At 43.9% G+C, this 17009-nt stretch overlaps 1 protein-coding gene across 10 annotated transcripts in view; it reads left to right on the plus strand.

The window, feature by feature from the left end:
• Positions 1-17009, plus strand: part of BRD4 (bromodomain containing 4) — a 259586-nt gene that overhangs the window by 24163 nt on the left and 218414 nt on the right. For 2 of the 10 annotated variants that reach the window (XM_084610639.1, XM_084610641.1), the window contains exon 2: positions 3310-3558. The exons of the other annotated variants lie outside the window; for them this stretch is intronic. The gene's annotated coding sequence lies outside the window, so the exon portion shown is untranslated. The remainder of the gene's footprint in view (positions 1-3309; positions 3559-17009) is intronic. 10 annotated transcript variants of the gene reach the window in all.

Genomic DNA, 17009 nt, shown 5'->3' on the forward strand with positions numbered 1-17009 from the left:
ACCATTCCTGACAGATATTTGTCTAACCTGTTCTTAAAAACCTCCAATGATGGGAATTCCACAACCTCCCTTGGAAGCCTGTTCCAGTGTTTAACTATCCTTGTTAGGTTTTTCCTAACATCCCTTGCTGTAGATTAAACTAATTATTTCTTTTCCTGTCTTCAGAGGTCATGGAGAACAATTGATTGTTGTCCTCTTTATAACTGCCCTTAACAGAGTTGAAGGCTGTTATCAGGTCTCCCCTCATTTGTCTCTTTTCAAGACTAAACATGCCCAGTTTTTTAACTTTTCCTTGTAGGTCAAGTTCTCTAAACTTTTGATCACTTTTGTTGCTCTCCTCTGGACTTCCTCCAATTCCTTCATATATTTTGTGAAGTGTGGACGACACAGTTGAGGCTTCACCATTGCAGAGTAGAGCAGGGCAGTTACCTCTTGTGTCTTACATACAACACCCTACAATGGAATTAACCTTTTTTGCAACTGCATCACATTGTTATGTTATATTCAATTTGTATTCCACTATAATCCCTGGATCTTTTTCAGCAGTACTACAACCTAGCCAGTTTTTCCCTATTTTGTATTTGTCATTTCATTTTTTCCTTCAGATGCATAATATTTTGTTCTTGTCTTTATTGAATTTCACCTTGTTGATTTCACACCAGTTCTCCAATATGTCAAGGTAATTTTGAATTCTAATCCTGTCCTCCAAAGTGCTTGCAACCCCTCCGAGCTTGGTTTCATCTGCACGTTTTATAAGCATATTCTCCACTCTATTACCAAAGCCAGAATGGTCCAACCTTTTCAGTGATGTGAGTTGTGTAGTTGTGCAGCACCTCTGTGGGCCACATATAAAAACAAAATGGTATCCTCCAGGCAGTGTGACCTCGCATGCACGCTGTGTGGAGGACACCATTTTGTCCCGCAGCAGACCTGCTCTACAAAATGGTGTCCTCCATTTGGCATGACCGTGCACATCTGATGTGTGTGAGGGTGTCATATTATAGAGCAGATCTGCTGCGTGGAGGACACGTTTCGGGGCTGGACAAAATTGTCTTGCAGGCCACGAGTTGGACTAGCCTGATCAAGTCATCAATGAAAATGTTGAATCGTACTGGATTTAGGATTGACCCCTTTGGGACCCCCACCTGATATGTCCCCCCAGTTTGACAGTGAACCATTGATAACTACTCTTGAAGTACAGTCTTTCAACCAGTTTATATTTATAGTAATTTAATCTAGAACACATTTCTCACATGACATTCTCATAAGCAAACTAGGGACTATCAAAAGCCTTAATAAAATCAAGACGTATCATGTTTGCTCCTTCCCCTCATCCACTAGTCTAGGAACCTTATCAAAGATGGAAATTAGGTTGGTTTGGCATGTCTTGTTCTTGACAAATGCATATTAGCTGTTACTATTACTCAGTTGTCTTCTAGGTGCTTACAAATTGATTAATTTTTTCCTACTAAAATCTTTCCTAAAATTAAGCGTTTATATGCTCCTGTTCTCTCCTTGTCCTCTTTGTCTTTCTATTTTTCCTCTGTCTCTGGGGATATTCACCTCTCTTTTTGTCTCTAGTCCATTTACTTCCCTCAGCATGCTGAATCATGTTGCTACTGCTGTTTCAGAAAAGTTTTTCCAGAGCAATGTGGAACTGATTTCTGCCTCTCCTGGGTCACTCTGGTAATCTGAAGGGGGCTTCATTCTTTGTGCAATTTCACCTTTTAAGGGCTCTCTATGCACACACTAGTTTGGCTCAAAGAAGAGCAGACTGAAACTGATTAGGCTCAAATTACTTTGACTCTAACATTGCTGATGCTCCTCTTGCTGGAGGCATACTTCCTATGATATGCAATGGTGGTCTAGTCTGTGGAATTGTTCTGCGCGGGAATTTTGAAACAAGGCAATGATTGCAGGAACTTCATATTTCTTTGCTGAACTTAAGACCCCCCCAGACACACTGTTTAAAAGAATTACCAGCATTTATCATTTACAGGTAGTGATATTGCTTTAAAATAATTCATAGCCATACAGTTTGCTCAAGTGCACTAATTCCAGTTAAATTTGCTTCTAGGTATAAGTGATTCTAGTTCCTTCCTGACACTTTCTCAGAATACGTGAGATGGTAATCAAGTTGACATTTTGAACATGTGTAAACAAAATTATACTCCCAAAATCCTTAAAATTTTGGAAAGTCATGGGGGAATTGTTCTCAAATTATACAAAAGCCCTTTATACTGTTCCGGCGGTGTTAAGAGGCGTGGAAATAGCCTCAGAGAATGTTCCACCTTACATAGACCTGGCATGGGAGCTCTACAATACCATGTGTGCTTTCCAGTCCCCCAGCTTAGGGAGGGGACGTGTTGTAGGTATCAGAAGAGCATTGTACTATTATTATTCTCTGTTTCCTAGGGCCCTGGGAAGCAGTGTGTAAAGTTGGGGCAACCATGAGGCTGCCCTAATCTATATTGATGGCTGGCCTTCATTTCAGAATGCAGGGAGCACAAAACAGGTTTAAAGCCACCTTTGTGCCTGCCCCCACTTCTGTCCTTGTCTCAAGTGCAGGAATGGAGTAACTGAATCAAGCCCATTCAGATTTTTTCCTTGTCTTTTTTGAAATCCATTTTAATTCAAATTGTATAAGTGACAGTGGATTGTTGAACATAAGGTGAAACTTCTTAATGTTTGAGTCTTATCTTTGCCTTATTTTTTCAGCTCTGACTTTCTTTGTGTCAGAGTCATTGGCAAACAGTGGATATCCTTTTCTTCTATGTACTTTCAGCTATGGGCTTCTTGAACGCTAAAAGAGCCCTGTTTTCAAAACCATCTGCAAACATTCACTTACTGACAAAATGTAAGAGATGAAGTGTTCCCTGGGGGAGGTGTAATTTTCAGGAGTGCAAATTTGCTAATAGGTAGCTGCAGCAAATACATATACGCTAATAGAAACATTTGGGAACCAGTCATTCTTCCTTTTAAATATGCTAGTTTGTAAAAAGTGGCTGTAGTTCAGTCAGTGAGCTTGTTTGTAAAGAAGTGGTTTAATAGACCAGCTCCACTGAGAGAGAGAACTTAATTGTTCAGTATCACTGCTTGGAAGACTATGTACACAGAGTCCTATTTCACTAGGCTGGTGCTTAATAGATGCAATTGGCGTAGACTTAAAAGTTCACATCTCTGTTTTTGCAAAGCCAGAGCAATTTGGATTCTCCATATTCATCTTAATGTTTGAGTAGGTGTTTGTGCAACAGGTTTGGCACTGAGTAGATCAGTGGTCTCCAAACTTTTTGGCTCGCGCATTCCCAGGGTGAAGACCTGCCACAGGCGCGCTGCCGAAGGAAGAAGACTGGAAGACCAGCCGCAGGCGGGCTGCCGGAGGGGAACACCAGCTGTGGACGTGCAGAGCTGCTGCCGAAGGAAAAAAAAGAACGGCGGAGTGCTGTCTGGCGGCACTCCTGCTGCCGCGCACCTCCTGGGATCATCTCGCGCACCCTCTGGGGTGCGCGCACCCCAGTTTGGAGACCACTGGAGTAGATGATGAAATACACAGCAATAGTAAGTGCTAGCATTGAAAACAGCTGAGGTAAATCACTTGGTCCCTCTAACAAGCTTGCTGCTAGGTCATTTTAAGTGTTGTAAAAGATCACATTTCAATATTAATATTAAATCAAAAGGCAAAAAACCAAAACCCTACCCTGTTAATATAAAAATAAATTTCCCCTATTTAATTTTTCTGCCTGCAAGTCAATGTTGTCAGTGCTATTTTATTGTGAGTCTTGTGATAGTTGGCTTTTTTCCCTTAAATCCCAGCTCTTCGAAGCATGAGATCAGGTGAGAATCGCCATGCTTTTTTTTTTTAATGAAAGTGTCTGCCCTTCATGGTTGCAGAGAAAATCTTGAAAAGTAACCAGAGTGTAGTCTATGATAAAAAAAAAATTCAGAGAGTAAATAAAAAGAAACAAATACTTTTTAAAATCTTGTCTAATTTTTTGGGTGCTGACTTGTGATTTTTGAGTGGTTGGAGGTGGCAATACCAAAATCTTGCTGCTCCCCTAGTCATGAAATGAACAATTGCTGATAGCTACATAGAAGATGAGCCTCCATTCCCTCCCTGCTGGTGCTGTGTGATAGATGACAAAGATGCTCTGAAACCCCAGCTCCATGTAAAATAGAGAGAGGATGTGCCACTCAGTCTTTTTACGATGAGTCCTTCAAACTTAGAAATGTTGTGTTATGGTTCAAGGAAAGGAATATGAGCATGTTTACATTTTTTGGGCTTTCCTTTAGCTTATTTCAAAAGAAGATGGATCCTAGATTCCAGGCTGTCCTCCTAATAAGACCTTACCCCCCAACACCCCCAAATTCCATTTTAGTTGTGGATATAACCCAGTGGTGCCCTAATTTTTCCTGTTGCAGCCCCACCCCTGACCAGTAATGGAATCTGTCTGCCCCCCCCCCATTACTGTACAGTTGGCTCAGCTGAGGAGCTTGGGATGAAGGCAGAGCTGGGGGCAGAACTAAGAATAGAGAAGGGAGCTGGGGCTAGGGGCAGAGGGGGAATGAAGGCAGATCGGGGCTGCAGCTGGGACTGGAGTTGGGTTGCAGGCACAGTGGACCTGGGCGGCACTCCCCCCTTTGCCCCTGAAAGGGGCCTGGACTAGACACCCCCCTCCCCCCCACCAGGACCTGGCCCAGCCTGGACTTCCTGAACCCAGCCCCGGCATGGCTGTTGCAGCCAGGATGCCCCTCCCTGAACCCAATCCTGGCTGGGCCTGCGTGGGCCAGGGGAGTGGCGCCTATCCTGTGGCCCCAGCCCAGGTGCTGCTGTGGGGAGAGAGCTGGGAGGAGTCTTCTCTCCTCTCTGTAGCCCTGGAGCACCCTCCTGCACCCCCCAGCCCCACCCCAGAGCCCGCACCTCCAGCCAGAGCCCTTACCCCCTGCTCCGCAATGCTCTGTCCCAGCCCTGAGCCCCTCCCACACTCTGAACCCCTTGGCCCCACCACCCACTGGATTTTATGTGCACTGATATGAAGGTGATGTGTGTCATAACAAAATTTATTCTGCACATAGGTGGGAAAAATTAGAGGGAACACTGCTAACCAGTTTTGGAATTTTACTACACAGTACAGTAGAACAACAGATTACCTGACAAAGAGTCATCAAGTTGCTTCTTTCCAGAAACCAAAGAGAATGGTGAAATAGGTAATTACAGAACTGCAGTAGGTTGTTTGATATTAAAGTTCCATCTTCATGTATATTGACTTGTGAACTCCAGAACATTAGAGACAGCTGTTTGAAATACACTAGCAGAGACTCTGAAGTAGAGCATGACACAGAAACAGTAATCTCCACAAACTCTGCTTCCATGGTGTGCGTGACTGTTGGCCACATAGGGCTGCGCCTTGGCTACTGGTCCTCTTGCCATTTTCCTTAGGTTGCATTTGCTAGCCAAATCCTGCTAAAACTGCACTTTCATGCTTGGTAGTACTAAAATGCCCATGATATGTTCGATCAGCATTTACTTATCTATTTGGCAATATGGATCAGCAAACTCTTTCTGACATCACTCCAGTGGGCACAAGGCTTTGAGCTCGTTAGTGGCTGTGTTAGGCAGGAATCATCAATATTCTTTTTCCCAGTGCTGTGTACAGACATTTTGGATGATATGAGGCAGAAAACACCCTCTGGTGCTATCCAATGCCTTTTGTTTCAGGAGCTTTTTGCCAACCATAGATCATGGTTAAGGCTATGTTTTAGTCACAGGTATTTTTAATAAAAGGCATGGACAGGTCACGGGCAGTAAACAGAAATTCACGGCCTGTGACCTGTCCATGACTTTTACTATATACCCCTGACTAAAACTTGTGGGGGAGGGGTTCTGGGGCAGGTGGGTGGGGGGTTGGCGGGCTGGGGCAGGTTCCCTACTCAGTTCCTGGGAATAGGCGACCTCCAACTCCTAGCTCCACATGCTGCCTTTGCTCCGCCCCAAGCCCCAGTTCTGCAGCTCCCAATGGCTGGGAACTGCGGCCGATGGGAGCTGCAGAGGTGGTGCCTGCAGGCAGAGGCAGCACATGGAGCTAGACCTGAGCCCCCCCAGGTAAGCACAGTCCCGCACCCCTGCCCTGAGCCCCCCCACACCCAAACTCCTGCTGCTGGGGTGTGTGTGGGGGGGGGCATGAGACTGCCCTGGCAGTGGCTGGTGTGCCTGGCCCGGGGACAGCCTGAGCAGCTCAGACAGCCCCCGGGCCTGGTGTACCGGCTGTTGCAGAACCATGGAGGTCATGGAGCCTTAATCATGATTCCTACATAGACCAACTGATGGAAGCTGCCTTCACTCCACACTAGATAAATTTAAAGTCAGTGGCATTTAAATCTGGAAGCTTTCTACATGCTGGGCCTGATGAAGTTTGTGTTCAAACTGGCTTCCTTATCGCTCCAGATCTCTCTAAGTTTAGACTTACACCCACTAGGATAAGTGAATCTCCCCCAACATCCTCTTCCCAATATGCAGGAAAACCTGATAATTTTAAATGTAGTGATGTTATCCTCAATGGATTGTGATCACCTTTAATGCTTGTACTTTAAGGTTGGGGGTACTAGGGAATTAGTTGTCTCAAGTCCTGAACGTGGTCAAAGGAGGGAGAGAAGGTGTGGCCCACACAGTTTAGCTTTTGAACTGTGGTTGTAGATTTTTCTTTGTGGTCAGTTCACAATGTTCTAGTCATGGCATTTAGATAAACAAAGAAGTACAAAAAGTCAGTCTAAGCCTGGAATCAGGTCTTTGGCCTTGGTTGATCTCATGCAACTTGATTGATTGTATGTAGCTTGATTACTTGGCAAGGATTTTCAATATTCCTGTTGATTGGCTGACTAGAATACAGATTCATTTAGGTGATTTGGGAGCTAGTATTCAAGTCTGCCTGTTCTCTCTGATCTCGTGTGTGCTAAAGAAAATCCAAGGTGGTAGGATTTAAATTATTCTCATTGCTTTTGTGCTGTGCTATATAGACCTGCTACTTTAATTTATCATGTCAAGAGTTCATTTGCCGCCCTACCCGAAGTCCAGTCAGTTATAAACGACTAATAAACTTTTTGCTAGTGGCCAGTTCCTTTTAGATTTGAGATTTTATGTCCAAGTTATTGTCATCCTCTTGAAGAGCGAAGAGCATTGCACTTTGACAGATTCACTTTGTCTGGCTTTTATGTAGGGCCCATGTAATCCTGAAGAGAGCCTTCATTTCCTATAGTTTAGACTTCCTTCAGGTACAAAGACAAGGCCGGTCTTAGTATTGTATCTGAAAAGCTAGACTTGGGAATTATCCATTCCTTATATTTCAGAAGATCTTTAACCACCAATCTAAAAAGGAATGATTCTGGCAGATCCTCAACCTGATCTGGATTCTGTATATTCTACTAATGCAGAATGAACTTCTTGTGGCCTAGCGAGCTCCAGATCCTGGTTGAAGGCTTTCCTATTAAACTGTCCTAAAGGTGCCTAGTATTCCAACACATCTTCCCATCAGAGCTCTCAGCAAGTTCATGTTCCCTCTGTCAGCTAAATTGGGAGGGGATTTGCAGAAGATCTGTGTAGAAAGGTAGCTGATTCAACCTACAGTTAGATGAGTCACTGTCAAAGTCTCTTTCTTCCCTAAGTACTGTGGGCTAGTGATCCCTGCAACTTAAGAGTCCCATTGCTTCATGAGTGGATCAGGTACAGCTAGGAGGATTTTTCCCTACTTATAAACTATTTAATGTCATGGAGCCTGCCCTTGCTTCTTAGTGCTTGGTATCCTATTTCTGGTTATATTGTTAAAATGTTACTTGTTATGGAAGTTTAACTATGATGCTATGAAAAGAACTTGATTGGTTCCTGCGTAATCCAGCCAGTAGAATAGCGCTGACCGGCAGAAAAACTAAATCTGGCTATTTGTCCATCTGCCTACTGAAATGATGGGATTGGAGAACAGTCTGTTTTATTGAAAAGGTAGTTGGCACAAACCTTATTTTCAGGAAATCAAAATCTCCCTACTTCATTTTGGTACTCTGGGAGGATGATGGAATGTGAACTGTGCCTCTAACATAGTTGCTCCTCAGCACAGCAGAATGGAATTATGATGTGATTGGAATAACAGAGACTTGGTGGGATAACTCACATGACTGGAGTACTGTCATGGATGGATATAAACTGTTCAGGAAGGACAGGTAGGGCAGAAAAGGTGGGGGAGTTGCATTGTATGTAAGAGAGCAGTATGACTGCTCAAAGCTCTGGTATGAAACTGCAGAAAAACCTGATTCTCTGGATTAAGTTTAGAAGTGTGAGCAACAAGGGTGACGTTGAGGTGGGAGTCTGCTCTCGACCACCGGACCAGGGGGATGAGGTGGTCAAGGCTTTCTTCCGACAACTAATGGAAGTTACGAGATCACAGGCCCTGGTTCTCATGGGAGACTTCAGTCTCCCTGATATCTGCTGGGAGAGCAATACAGCGGTGCACAGACAATCCAGGAAGTTTTTGGAAAGTGTAGGGGACAATTTCCTGGTGCAACTAGGAAGGAATTTCCTGGAGGAACCAACTAGGGGCAGAGCTCTTCTTGACCTGCTGCTCACAAACCGGGAAGAATTAGTGGGGGAAGCAAAAGGTGTATGGGAACCTGGGAGGCAGTGACCATGAGATGGTCGAGTTCAGGATCCTGACACAAGGAAGAAAGGAGAGCAGCAGAATATGGACCCTGGACTTCAGAAAAGCAGACTTTGACTCCCTCAGGGAACTGATGGGCAGGATCCCCTGGGAGAATAATATGAGGGGGAAAGGAGTCCAAGAGAGCTGGCTGTATTATAAAGAATCCTTATTGAGGTTACAGGGACAAACCATCCCGATGTGTAGAAAGAATAGTAAATATGGCAGGCGACCAGCTTGGCTTAACACTGAAATCCTTGCTGATCTTAAACACAAAAAAGAAGCGTATAAGAAGTGGAAGATTGGACAAATGACCAGGGAGGAGTATAAAAATATTGCTCAGGCATGCAGGAGTGAAATCGGGAAGGCCAAATCACACCTGGAGTTGCAGCTAGCAAGAGATGTTAAGAGTAACAAGAAGGGTTTCTTCAGGTACGTTAGCAACAAGAAGAAAGTCAAGGAAAGTGTGGGCCCCTTACTGAATGAGGGAGGCAACCTAGTGACAGAGGATGTGGAAAAAGCTAATGTACTCAATGCTTTTTTTGCCTCTGTCTTCATGAACAAGGTGAGCTCCCAGACTACTGCACTAGGCAACACAGCGTGGGGAGGAGGTGACCAGCCCTCTGTGGAGAAAGAAGTGGTTTGGGACTGTTTAGAAAAGCTGGACGAGCACAAGTCCATGGGGCCGGATGCGCTGCATCCGAGAGTGCTAAAGGATTTGGCGGATGTGATTGCAGAGCCATTGTCCATTATCTTTGAAAACTCATAGCGATCGGGGGAGGTCCCGGACGACTGGAAAAAGGCTAATGTAGTGCCCATCTTTTAAAAAGGGAAGGAGGAGGATCCGGGGAACTACAACCAGTCAGCCTCACCTCAGTCCCTGGAAAAATCATGGAGCAGGTCCTCAAGGAATCAATTCTGAAGCACTTAGAGGAGAGGAAAGTGATCAGGACCAGTCAGCATGGATTCACCAAGGGCAAGTCATGCCTGACTAATCTAATTGCCTTCTATGACGAGATAACTGGCTCTGTGGATGAGGGGAAAGCAGTGAACGTGTTATTCCTTGACTTTAGCAAAGCTTTTGACATGGTCTCCCACAGTGTTCTTGCCAGCAAGTTAAAGAAGTATGGGCTGGATGAATGGACTATAAGGTGGATAGAAAGCTGGCTAGATTGTCGGGCTCAACGGGTAGTGATCAATGGCTCCATGTCTAGTTGGCAGCCAGTATCAAGTGGGAGTGCCCCAAGGGTCGGTTCTCGGGCCGATTTTGTTCAATATCTTCCGTAATGATCTGGAGGAGGTGTGTGTATTGAACCCTCAGCAAGTTTGCAGATGACACTATACTGGGAGGAAAGGTAGATACGCTGGAGGGTAGGGATAGGATATAGAAGGCCGTAGACAGATTAGAGGTTTGGGCCAAAAGAAATCTGATGAGGTTCAACAAGGACAAGTGCAGAGTTCGGCACTTAGGACGGCAGAATCCCATGCACCGCTACAGACTAGGGACCGAATGGCTAATCTGCAGAAGAGGACCTGGGGTTACAGTGGACGAGAAGCTGGATATGAGTCAACAGTGTGCCCTTGTTGCCAAGAAGGCCAATGGCATTTTGGGATGTATATGTAGGGGCATTGCCAGCAGATTGAGGGACGTGATTGTTCCCTTTTATTCGACATAGGTGAGCCCTCATCTGGAGTACTGTGTCCAGTTTTGGGCCCCACACTACAAGAAGGATGTGAAAAAATTGGAAAACGTCCAGCGGAGGGCCACAAAAACGATTAGGGGAGTGGAACACATGACTTATGAGGAGAGGCTGAGGGAACTGGGATTGTTTAGTCTGCGGAAGAGAAGAATGTGGGGGTATTTGCTAGCTGCTTTCAACTACCTGAAAGGGGGTTCCAAAGAGGATGGATCTAGACTGTTCTCAGTGGTAGCAGATGACTGAACGAGGAGTAATGGTCTCAAATTGCAGTGGGGAGGTTTAGGTTGAATATTAGGAAAAACTTTTTCACTAGGAGGGTGGTGAAGCACTGGAATGCGTTACCTAGGGAGGTGGTGGAATCTCCTTCCTTTGAAGTTTTTAAGGTCAGGCTTGACAAAGCCCTGGCTGGGATGATTTAGTTGGGGATTGGTCCTGCTTTGAGCAGGGGGTTGGACTAGATGACCTCCTGAGGTCCCTTCCAACCCTGATAGACTATGATTCTGTGAATGTTTGGGGTCCTGAGTTCATGGTCCTGGTTGATACAGTACAGATCAAAATGGATTTGGGGGGGAGAAGGGGTCAAGAGATTAAATGATTTTTCCTGAGGTGACATGGGAAGTTTGTGGTTTGTTTTGGAATTTGAACCCAGATTTCCTGAATCCTAGTTCAGTGCATTAATCACAAAATAATTCTCCCTGTCTGTAAAACCTAATCTTTCCAAGCCTATATATTGCTGAAACTAAACCAGTAAAGTGCAGCTGCCTGGTTTGCATTAGGTGTGAATGTCACCTGTTGCTGTGGAAACAAAAAAGTTCCTTAGGGGGTAAAAAAAGGAACTGACTTTTAAAAGTTTTGATTTATATTCATAATTCAAGACTAAATATGTGTAGCTGGCAGATTGTTAGCTTCAGAAGCTATGTTACTTCCTTTTAAATAAAAACAACCAAACTATAATTTATAATGTCCTGCAGCCTATACTCAAAAAACCTTATAACAGGATTCAAAATCACACAGTCTTCCTATGTAGTGAATCTGAGGCTATTAATTTCTCACTGCTGATAAAACATTGATTTGACTGCCCCTCCACTGCAGTCTGAGGATGCAGGGAACAGAACTTGCAAAGCCAGAAGGGTAAAGACACACTGGCATTACACATGAACTTAGGTAGAGTTTGATCTCTTGATCCCTAAACTAGCAGAGTGGATGAAGACAGAGGTAGCACTTTCTGTGGTGTCTTGTAGTCAGTTTTTCTAATGGTTGACTAAAGATCAGTCCTCAACAAGAGAAGTGACCTCTAAGGTCTTGTCTACACTACACAGTTTTGTCCACCAGTGGAGGTATACACACTGCAGTGCTCCTTCTGCTGACAAAGGTGTCCTGCTTTGCCAGCAAAATAAAACCACCTTGATGAGAGGCATTGAGCTATTTGCTGCAAAGTTATATTGACAAAGTGTTAGTGTAGACACTGCGTTTTTTTATGTTGCTGTAAATGGCCTCCAGGAGGTGTCTCACAATGCCCATCCTGATTGCTCTGGTCAGCAGTTCAAACTCCTCTGCCCAGCACCCAGGTGCACAGGCTTCTGCCCTTCCCCCTTTAAAGACCTGGGAATTTTTGAAATTCCACTTCCTGTTTCCTTGGTGTGGAGAGCTCACATTGTCTTTTCCCAGCTGACCATGGCAGCTCCACGCATCAACACTCGCACTTGGAGCATATGAGTTGTTGGATCTGCTGGTGCTGTGGGGAGAGAAGACTGTGCAGTCCCAGCTCCACTCCAGGAGTGTTGATACCTACAGTCAGATTTCTCGTGGCTTGTTGGGTAAGAGCTACGAATGGGATATGCATCAGTGCTGTGTGAAGATAAGAGCTGAGGCAGGCATACCAGATGGCAAGGGAGGTAAACCATCGCTCTGGTGCTGCGCCGAAGACCTGCTGCTTCTAAAAGGAGCTGGATGCCATCCTTGGCGGCAGCCCCACCTCCCCTGCCAAGAGCCCCTTGGACACTTTGGTGGGGCTGGAGGCTGCAGACAGTGGACTCAGCCCAAAGGACGAAGTTGTGCATGAGGAGGTCGAGCTGGGAGGACTATGTGGCGCACACGACAGGGTCATCTAGTGGCATGGCAAGTGAGGACCTCTCTTACACTCTGGAGGTGTCTAGCCCAGGGATTCTCAAACTGGGGGTTGGGACCCCTCGTGAGCTGTCGGCCTCCACCTCAAACCCCGCTTTGCATCCAGCATATATAATGGTGTTAAATATATTAAAAAGTGCTTTTAATTTGTAAGGGGGGTTGCACTCAGAGGCTTGCTATGAAAAGGGGTGAAAAGGGTCACCAGTACAAAAGTTAGAACCACTGGTCTAGCCAGTCCATCTGGCGGTCCATCTCTGTTGTTGACGAAACTGTATAGTGTGGACAAGGCCTGAGAGACATTAGGGCTTTGGTAATCAGAGAGGAAAGGGCAGGTCATGATTCAATCATTCCTGTTCCAGAAAAAGTAGAGTCAAGAAAAAAAGCTCAATACTGGGTTTTTATCTTTCTCAAACTCTCCCTCTTTTCTGTCATAGATGGGAGGCTTAAGGGGTGAAGGAGACCGCCAGAAAAAAAGGGTGTGGGGGAGAGGCACTGGAAAAGTGGATTGCATAACTTGAAAAGGGCAGGCGTGAGAGTATTACTGTTAGTTGAATTGGTAGCTAAAAGACACTTTAATTCACATGGCACAAAGTTACATATTGGTGAGCCACCTCCACTGGGCACAACTTGAGAGGGCAGTGGTTTCTGGGACAGGTAAAAGCTTTTAATTGCTTCTATTTGTGGGCATCTAATACTAAACAAAGTACCCTGACAAGAAGCATTCTCTGTAAACAGTATCCTATTACAACAAAGGAACATTGCATAGCCTTTAGTTTGAAGGCATATGTTTACAAATGTTCTAACCTTGTGTATGTTAGATGCTTATTTGTAGAATTCCAAAAGAATGCTGTTAAGACTGAGGGAAAAAATCCAGGCATTTGTATAGGTTCTGGCATTTAAAGGTGGACTGGAAAGTTAAATGGAAAATATATATTTTTAAATATAAACCAATCCCTCAACCAATAACTTTCCTTGTAACTCAGATTGCCTCTAAAAAAGTCAGACTTGTTCTGCTGCTCTCACCATGCTATGTGCAGGAGTAGTTTGATCTGGCCTCCCAACTTCCTGAACCACATTCCCAGTGCTTTGAGATTCTCCTCTGTTTGGGAATAAGCTACAAGCTCTTCTTTAACAGTATAACTGCATTCACACTAAAGGTTGTATCATATTAACTATACTGCACAGTTAAATTGGTACAACTTTTGTTTGTAGGCAAGCCACAAGAGAACACTGTCACTAGACTTTGTTGGAAGCTCCATCCTTGGTATCTGCTTTGGCTTAGTCATTTGGCTGAGTAAGTATTCGATTAAAATGTTAGAACTCTGCTAGTTTAATATTCTGTATAAAAATGACAGGTTTCAGAGTAACAGCTGTGTTAGTCTGTATTCTCAAACAGAAAAGGAATACTTGTGGCACCTTAGAGACTAACCAGTTTATTTGAGCATAAGCTTTCGTGAGCTACAGCTCACTTCATCACTAACCCAGGAACCTATCCTTGCAACAAAGCCCGTTGCCAACTATGCCCACATATCTATTCAGGGGACACCATCACAGGGTCTAATAACATCAGCCACACTATCAGAGGCTCGTTCACCTGCACATCCACCAATGTGATATATGCCATCATGTGCCGGCAATGCCCCTCTGCCATGTACATTGGTCAAACTGGACAGTTTCTACGTAAAAGAGTAAATGGACACAAATCAGATGTCAAGAATTATAACATTCATAAACCAGTCGGAGAATACTTCAGTCTCTCTGGTCACGTGATTACAGACATGAAAGTCGCTATTTTACAACCAAAAAACTTCAAATCCAGACTCCAGCGAGAAACTGCTGAATTGGAATTCATTTGCAAATTGGATACAATTAACTTAGGCTTGAATAGAGACTGGGAGTGGCTTAGTCATTATGCAAGGTAGCCTATTTCCCCTTGTCTCTCCCCCCCCCCCCCGACGTTCTTGTTAAACCCTGGATTTGTGCTGGAAATGGCCCACCTTGATTATCATACACAATGTGAGGAGAATGGTCACTTTGGATAAGCTATTACCAACAGGAGAGTGAGTTTGTGGTGGGGGGGGGGAGGGGGGAGTGAGAGAACCTGGATTTGTGCTGGAAATGGCGCACCTTGATTATCATACACATTGTAAGGAGAGTGATCACTTTAGATAAGCTATTACCAGCAGGAGAGTGGGGTGGGAGGAGGTATTTTTTCATGCTTTGTGTGTATATAATAAGATCTTCTACACTTTCCACAGTATGCATCTGATGAAGTGAGCTGTAGCTCATGAAAGCTTATGCTCAAATAAATTCGTTCGTCTCTAAGGTGCCACAAGTACTCCTTTTCTTTTTGTATAAAAATGGTGGTTTCTTGGGTGATGAAGCTGTGTTGTGCCTCCCTTGTGACTGTGCAAATAAGGGCAAGAATAAACCATGTAACTTGATCGCTTTTCTTAACCGTCGTCATCATGTTCCTATTACGCCTCTGGCATTTAGGGCAGTGACAAAGCTCCTCCACTCCTGTCTGTTTCTGGCAAGTCTTTCAATAGTTTCCCAGCTGTGCCCCAGATTTTTCAGCTCTGCTTCCACAGCTCTTCGCCATGTTGTTTTCAGGCAGCTTTGTTTTCGCTTGCCTTTACGTGTCCATATTATTGCTACTCTGGTGATGGAATAAGTTTCCATCTGAAGCACATGATCGATCCATCTCCAATGCCTCCTGGTAATGATGGAGCTCAGATCCTCTTGGCTGCACTGTATCAGTAGATCTTGGTTGGAGATTGTTCTGGGCCAAAAGATATGGAGGATTTTTCTGAGGCGGGTTGTATGGAATGAAGAGAGTTTGGAAATGTCATACTTTCTCATTCCCCAGCATTCTGCACTATAAAGTAGTGTTGAAAGTACACAGCTCTAATAAATCTTGAGTTTGGTTTTGGTGTTGTATTTTGATGATTTCCAGACTGTATTTAAGCTCCTGAAGGTGTTCTTGGCTTTATTGAGTTTGTTCCGGATGTTCTGGCTTGTTCCACCGTCCTGGCTGATGGTGCTGCCCAACCACACACATCTTAAATATGTAACTCTTCACCAATAATGATAAAGTCCTAGAGTTAGAAACAGCTCTGCTTATAACTTCTGGCATAAATACTCTCTCATATGTCAAGAGATATGAGAGAGTATTTATGCCAAAAGTTATAAGCAGAGCTGTTTCTAACTCTAGGACTTTATCCTTATAACTGCATCCCCAAATATGATTTGCCTTTTGGTAAGGCAGCTTCTTGCTCTACTCTTTGGTCAGCTGCTTTGCTGCTTATTTTTCCCCTCCTGGGATTATTCTTTTCTTTATTTTTGTCTGAAAGTACAGCTCATTTAAGTATGCTGCATGTTTAACACACCATCTTTTTGCCCTCATCTCTGATTCATATCTGTTTTTCAGATGTTTCCTTTGACCTGATCTTGAGTTGCCCTTTGTTCCCAGGGGTCAGTCACTTCTTCAAGAAACCTAACCATTTGGGAGTTGGTGTTCTTTTATAGATAATCAATATGGTGTAAGTACACCACACTCCACAGTGTTAGTCCTTGTTCACAAGAAAAGAAACGGAAGGGGAAGAGCACAAGAATACGTTTGGGTTGAGGGAGAATATAATGAGATAAAGCTAGTAGAAAAAGACTAAGTATAAAATAGATGATTATAGAGTTCATCTTAAAATTAGGTCTGGTTTAGAAGCTCTTTTCTGAGTTTAGTAGTTCACTTTGTGCTTGCAGTATTCATAGGCTATGTAAATACTACATTAACACATCATTCAATTTGAAATTAACTGCAAAAAAACACAGAAAATTCACAGCTAAATATCAACTGCAAAAAAATTTGCTTGCTTGTTGCTTTTACTGCTTTATTACTTACAAAGACTGAGTTTTCTCCTCAAAATTTTCCTTTACTGCCCAAGTCTTGTCTTCCATATTTTCATCAGAGAGCTTTTGGGGGACCTCAGAACTAGAGTGGAAACTGAGCTTTTACCTGGGAAGGATTGAAATGTTGCCTTTCCCTCAGAGCTCTTCTCCCAAGTACTTGTCAGGAGTTTAAGTTAAAAACCCCAGTGCCCCTTCCTTCCTTTTGTTTTGAGGCAGTCTGACTAACTGCAGTTCCCTTACTTGCACAAATATCTCACTTGAGTTGTTGGTCATTAGTTTTGCAGTCATGATTCATTAGCAAAATCAGGGAAATCAAGGCCTGATATGAAAAGTGCGAGGTGGGGGAACACCATGTATTTATGCAACTTTTATGCATTCAGGAGAAAATGTATTTGTTCCTTTGTAGTTAAGCGTTAAGTTTCCCACAACTTCTATAACTATGCCCACTTGTGAATTTGTATTACAAAAGGCCATATGCATTATGACCTTACAGTATATGTGCACTTAAGGTTCCTTCTGTGCTGCATGATTGGCTGAAACATTTGTCCTGCAATACTGGTATAACACAAGGTTCCATCTGCGTTACAAAATGGAACTG

The sequence above is a fragment of the Lepidochelys olivacea genome (genome assembly GCF_965140295.1).
Source record: "Lepidochelys olivacea isolate rLepOli2 genome assembly, chromosome: 20".
NCBI lineage: Eukaryota > Metazoa > Chordata > Testudines > Cheloniidae > Lepidochelys > Lepidochelys olivacea.